The 6,887-nt window shown below is 32.4% G+C and overlaps 1 pseudogene; it reads right to left on the bottom strand.

Moving 5' to 3' along the window:
* Positions 1-1,026: 1,026 nt before the first annotated feature.
* On the bottom strand, positions 1,027-6,253 carry LOC149556070 (GDT1-like protein 4; annotated as a pseudogene).
* Between the last annotated feature and the right edge of the window lie 634 nt (positions 6,254-6,887).

Genomic DNA, 6,887 nt, shown 5'->3' with positions numbered 1-6,887 from the left:
CTTCAATTATTTTACTTACTTGCCTGTCCGCCTAAAGTATAAAATAATTACAAGGATGCATAGTTATGGCTACAACAAGTTGGCAAGAAAGAAAGTGTATCAAGATTTGATGATGTTGAAATTCTTCTTACTAAGAACATGAAGAGGAAGAATCATGAAACTTCATTAGGAGACACTTTCATAAACAACAAAGGGAGCAGGTCACAAGGAGGTAATCATTACCAAGGAGGAATGTTTAGATGATTTTTGGACTTCACATTCAACAATAACCACATTATCTATCATCCCGAATCCATTTATAGAGTGTCACAATGTCTATATAGAGTATCACAATGTATGTATAGAGTGTCACAATGTCTATGACCTTACTTGTTTCTAAGAGTTTCTTTTCAGCACTATGGATTGTGGAAGCTTCCCTTGCTATTCACACTATAAAACTTACAAAATATAATGTTCAATCATAACTAAAAGTATTAAGTACTCACTTTTTCAATTCAAAGGCCCTAGCCATTGGAAAGATCTAGTCATTTTCTCCCCACACAATCAAAATGTCCTACAAAACACCCAATCATCACTCCTTGAATACAACTTTGGATAAAAGGCATTCAGGTAGGAGAAAAAAAAGGCCATGAAAATTAAAACATCATGCATAAGAAACAAGCAAGTAGGCAATGCCTTCTCAAGAACAAGAAGAGGTGGGGCAAGTTTAGTATATTGTTGACCTCATTTTTCAATTATTTTCAAATTACTGTAACTCTATTGATCCAATAGTAGTATGATCAAAACAAATAGTGGCATCACATTTCAAAAGACAAGCATGGGAGTTTCACATTATATTTTTGATTTTTTTTGTCACTTTCTTTTTTGTAGTGCTCATGAGTCATAACATAGGGACATGTAGCTAGCAATATTCAACCAATTATTAATAGTTCTCTGCTAGCTAATTTGTATTTACAAAACTGACACAAAAGAATTAAATAATCTTTAGGAAAGAAAAAATGTTTAGTTACCTTACATGAGACTAATTTATATGGGAGGGTAAAAGTAAGAACTCAATGAAAAGAAAAGAAAGAGCAATCCTCCTACAGTAGCTATAGTCCCTTGTGAAATCTTGGATGCCAAAAAACTTCCCCCAATGATAGCAAGGGTAGTGCATATTGTGTGTCCCAGTGTTGTGCCAACAACTACTCCAAGTGCATTCTTATGAGTAGCCAGCTAAAAGTATAAAAGGAAATTCCACAATGAGTCCAAAGTGCCCAATTTAACTTGGAATTTTCCTCATGCATAAAAGTGGTAGTTCTTACAAATATGAAAAAATAACAAAATATGTATGGATCACATGGTTCTTATTTTGTAAGGACACAAAAGCTCTTAATGCAAAAATGATGCCACAATATTCAGATAAGGATCATAAAGGAACAATAAATATAACCCAGGCCTCCAAATATTATTACTGCAAGATTCATGAGGAAATGGATATACAAATGATAGATAGAAGTCTAGAGATAAAATCCAATGAGTCCAAAAATCAAATTTGGCTAATTCTTGTGGTACTGTTGTACTTGAAGATCCAAAAAGAGAATTTCATAAGAATATTTCAAAATCCATATAAATACAAGACAAACAATTTTATTATTATCATAACAAGTGTCACATAACAACTATTTCATACTGTTGCAATATGTTTAAAAATAGTTAATTTGATTATGCTATGTGTTTGGAAAAACTACATCTTCTTATACTGTATATGTTGAGATTAAAGTGTTACAATGATTATTATCAAATTGCCCAGCTCTATATTAAATAATATCTACAATAAAAATAAGACATAAATAACCATAAATAAACTATATTTCAATGTAATATAATGAATATGAGTTAAAAGTATTAATAATATTAGATAACAATTATTAGTTTAAGAGAATATTTAGTCTACAAGCTTGTTATCATTCTACTATATGGACTGCAGATCTAAGATAAATCATATCAACAGTGTGGGCTAAACTCACCACAAATGACACAAGAAAAATTGGAAACAAATTCAACTATGCAAAACACACTTTTTTTACTAGATTTTTTGTAGTTTTACAGAAATGGAGATGAAGATCATGAAGAGAAATTGCTTTTTTTTGTTAAAATCCATTGTGTTTCGTACAATCTAGAAATAGTATGACAGGGCATTCTGTTAAGAGCTTAGGCACACACATATCAACTATTAGTTTAATACGTATAGTATAAGTCAAATGGGTTTAGTACAATAGTTAAAGTCATGGGTTTTCATGTTGGAGACCTAGGTTCAAACCCTAATGTGACACTTACATTGTCTAATTTATTATTTGCTGTTACAATTGAATAAATTGGGTTTATTACCCCATCCACTTCTAGGAGTGGGAAACCCTAGGGTAGGTGCAAGTCTAATGAGGGTTTTATGGAAGTGATAACCTTCATTTGTGGCATCTAATCCAAAAGAACTCCCTGCATCTGACTAATGTTTTTTACTCCAATTCTCATTTCAAGGCATATAGTTGCTTAATATAAGAATAATACTATAAAAAAAAGTCTACAAAACACAAACATTTTTGTTCACTTGTTTGCAACCTATTATTGAGATAATAATTTATAAATAAAGGAGGAAATGACAAATGATCTAACACTCTCAATGCTTTCAACTATGGAAGCTCATTTTTACTGTTAGAGGATCATTTCAAATGTTAATGTTGAGGCCTCTAAGATGTAATGTTTAGAAATGTTTTAATAGTACAAGAATGTTATTTAAATTGAATTAAAAATGCCTTCAAAGAGGAAAAAAAATATTTAACTTGTTGGTCAAAAGAATAGTCTTGACAATTGAGTGTCAACACACTTAATCATTTTCACTATAAATGCCGAGTACACAATGTATGCCAAGCCAAAATTTCAATAGGTGTCGAGCCACAGTTGGTGCTGAGAAAGTTAGAATGTAGCATGTGTAGAGTGATCCAAGAAATGTTCATGTGCTGAGTGATCCATGAAATGTTTAGATTTTGAGCAATGTAGAACATACATGTGCCAAGCAATATAGTATTTAACAAGTGCTAAGCAAACCAGGAAAGTAATAGATGTCGAGTAATCCAGGAATCTTTTCATGACAAGCATTAGTAATGTAATGAGTGTCGAGTAACTTAGGATCAACATGAGAGTTTGTGCTTTCACAAACTAGGATGTAAACCATTTTTGGAGCCAACTTAGAGAGATTTCGAAGGAGAAAAATGATAAGGATGAATCATTTACATTTCTTATACAATCAGCATGCAGCCAATCAAAAAAATGGAGAAGGCATGCAACCAATGAGAAAAATCCAAGGTATGAGTGGGAATTTGAGATTTAATATGGATCGTAGATCCATACCTAACCCTAAGTCTTCACATTCTTTAAAAGGAAGTAAAAAAACCATTGCATGTGTGGAAGAGAATAGTGAATGGGGAGATTATAGCAAAATTTCAGTGAGAAGAAGGAAATACTTAGAGGAACAGAGCAACAATTTCATATCAAGTTGATTAGAACAAGACAAGGGACAAGGAACACATACAGAGATCAAATCAAGCAAGGATCATAACAAGAAGAGCAGATCTAGTACCTGAATCCAACAATTTGAGATTGCATTCAATCAGGTCAAATGTTCTAATAATCTCTCACAATTGACTTAGATGCTGAAATCCTATGTTGATAGGTTAGCTTAATAGCTAGGTAGGAGAACCTTTGGAGGAGGTCATGAAAAACCTATGTATTAGGTGGATTTAACAACCTATTGTAAATCCTTTAACAAGGTGACACTTCATGTGAGTGTTTGTAAATCCTCTAACCAGGTCACTATTGACACAGTGTAAAGCCTTTAACAGGGTAGGCCCTTCACAGGGCAGACCATTAGAAGTGGTTGAACATTGATTGCTGCAGTGATTTTTGTGGGTGTCATCCCCACCCTAGTTTTACCTTCTTATTCTTGGAGGGTTTCTGGGTTACCAAATCTTTGTGTTATATGGTGATGCATGCTTTCATTTCATGTTTTCTTATATGTTTAATTGCATGCAATCTACTTTCAATTATGTGTTAATGAGGGTATAAAAGGATAAAAGTTGGTTACTTTTGATTCACCCCCCCTCTCAAAAGTACTTTTCACATTTGAATATTCCAACATAACCATCAACTTATCAAGCAAGTAGAGTAGAAGTACAACTACTGTAAAGTGTAAATAACTAGCAACATGTGAAATAATTCTAAAGATTTTTTATCTAGATCATCTAAAAACATAATGATAAGAGTAAATCCAAGGGACAACTTACTACAATTGTGGCAATTTGGCTACGATCTCCCCCACTCGACCAAAAATGTCAAAATAAATTCCTACACCAAACACATTAAAACTGTAGCTATCACAAAAGGCAAACCAGTATAACCCATGAAAGCACACAAACATTGCTAATGATCTCATGAGCCAATAAAACTTACAAACTACATATGTAGAAATTATACAAGATTTGAAAAAGGTTAGATTGCATAGATGATGTTAAGCTACAAAAAATTGATGATATTATTTGAAGGACATCCCATTGGAATTGGGAATCTAAAAATTTCAAACATTATCTATAAAATGTGATAACTCCAAGAAAATTGGTGTGCAAAACCTTGATAAAAAAATGCCTAAATGTTGTCTTTCCTTGGCCAGTTTCAAGCTTTTCTTCCACCTAGCACATTTATTGAAAAAGAGAATAAGAAAGAAAAAAACTTGTGTTTACATAACATAGAACAGGAAGAGATAGATACAAAACAAGAAACCTCTAAAAATGTGGAGTATATAAATCACATCAACAGAAACTAAGGTAAAAAAATATTTTAAATAATCCAAAGTGCTATGGCAACTTAATTTCTTAGAAAATCTATTAAAAATGGTCCTCTAACCAATTGATACCAAGAGTTCATAGTCTAGTAAAGAGAGAGAAAACACTAACATACCTCTTGCATCTCTTTTTTTTGTGAATTCTTTGAGTCCGACTTCCAAGCAATATAAAGTAAACAAAAGCCAAAAAAAGCATAAAAAACTGCAAAGAGACATCACTTGTTAACAATCATAATATAATGCCATGTATCAGCTAGTCGACCATGACTACCACATACAAAGGAATAAAGTCTCCATATATCATAGGACGTAAATTTTGCTAGATGGGGTCTTCTACATTCTGAGAAAGAATGTGAATCCAATAATTATCCTTCTTAATTTGTTTACAATCATAAAAATTAGTCAAAAAGTGTAGTCACAAAAGCATTTTGGCCAATTTCTAACTCCGATTTCATTTCTGACATTTGATGGAAAATGTTTCCTCTATGATTATATTTGTGATCCTCTAACACCCACTGCATTCAAATGGTAAATGATGAATACCATAGGACATAGGTGTCTTAAGCTTTCTAAAGAAAATATCAAATAAGTAAGGAACATAGAGTATGCAATCAAACAAACAATAGAGAACTAAGTATCATAGATCCCTAGATATGGTGAGGTTGTAATTCAGAGCACTAAGAAATTTTGATATGATAAAAATATTAAAAAGCTCTATGCAAAAAGAATGTCAAATAGTATCTCATCATAATAGTATGCACACTTCCCTACCTGTAGCAGCACTATTTGTGTGCTTCCTTGAGATCAAATTTTGAACTATTCACCCTAATCTAGTTGATAGCACCTTCACTCACAGCTTCATACAAATTAAATCAATTCAGTATTTTATCAAGCTTGACCCCATATGAATGAGAAAGATGTCTTTACCAAAATCACTTCCATTAACAACATTGTATTCCAAAACTAAAGCTAGAAATATAAAATGCTAGAGTAACTGTCTTACTTACAATCATAACAATAAGTGTACTAAGAGCACTAGACAAGACAATGGACTTTGGATGATGCATTTCCATGAGTGCAGCAATAATGAAAGTCTCATCTCCAATCTTGTAGGGAAAAACAATGTAATCAGCATATTAGAAGTCTTAAAAATCATACTACAAGAAGCAACTATGGTGCAATGATCCTAGTAAATTCAATTTAAAAGCAAAATGTTCAAAAATAGAATAATACCTCACTAACAATGATCATAGACAAACTTGCAAAAAAACCATCAAGAACACCCAGTCTAGGGGATTCCAAAGCACCGTTAATTATATCTGGCTTCTCTATAATCGAGCCCTTTTGCATAAAGTCTATATCCAACTGCAAAGTATCCATCACAAATCACATTCAAAGGAAAGAGAAAAATATCGGTTTCAGTATATCATCAACTAATATATGAAGGTAAGAGCCTTGAGGGAACCCACTTGTAGGCTATTTCATGCCCCCTTGGCAAAGTAAATATATCATCCTTCTTAAGGTTAGTGACTAGGAGAGAAGTAAGGAATTAGGACATATGTATTATGAATCAATGACTATTCCTTAATTTGATTTAAAAGCATAGTGAGATATGATTACTCATTGGGAATTGGAATTTTCTACTAGGGAATGCCATAAAATGTCATTCAAAAGTGCAATCAAAGCCCTAATTGGGAATTCAAAGCAAATTAAGGTTGCTCCTAGTTGGGGACATTACATAAGGAGAGGATACTAGAGCACATATAAATATTTACTCACAGTTCCAAACATTCATATATGATAGAAGATAGAACAAAATTATATCCAATAGACTATTGCTATATAATTCTTATTAAACTTGGAAGAAATCCCTCACAATTCTAATTCAGAAACTGAAGGTCTTCCCTCTTCTCTTTTAATAATCTAAACTAACAAAACTTAATTTTTTGTAAACCTCCCTGAAAATATTTGCAATGTAGGAAAGCTATAGTGGCTAAAGGAAAATAATTATATT

Source organism: Cupressus sempervirens, chromosome 5, assembly GCF_028749045.1.
Source record: "Cupressus sempervirens isolate cs-2001-9-10 chromosome 5, ASM2874904v1, whole genome shotgun sequence".
Classification (NCBI taxonomy): domain Eukaryota; kingdom Viridiplantae; phylum Streptophyta; class Pinopsida; order Cupressales; family Cupressaceae; genus Cupressus; species Cupressus sempervirens.
Note: the sequence above shows the minus strand (reverse complement) of the source record. Positions and strands in the feature narration are given on the sequence as shown.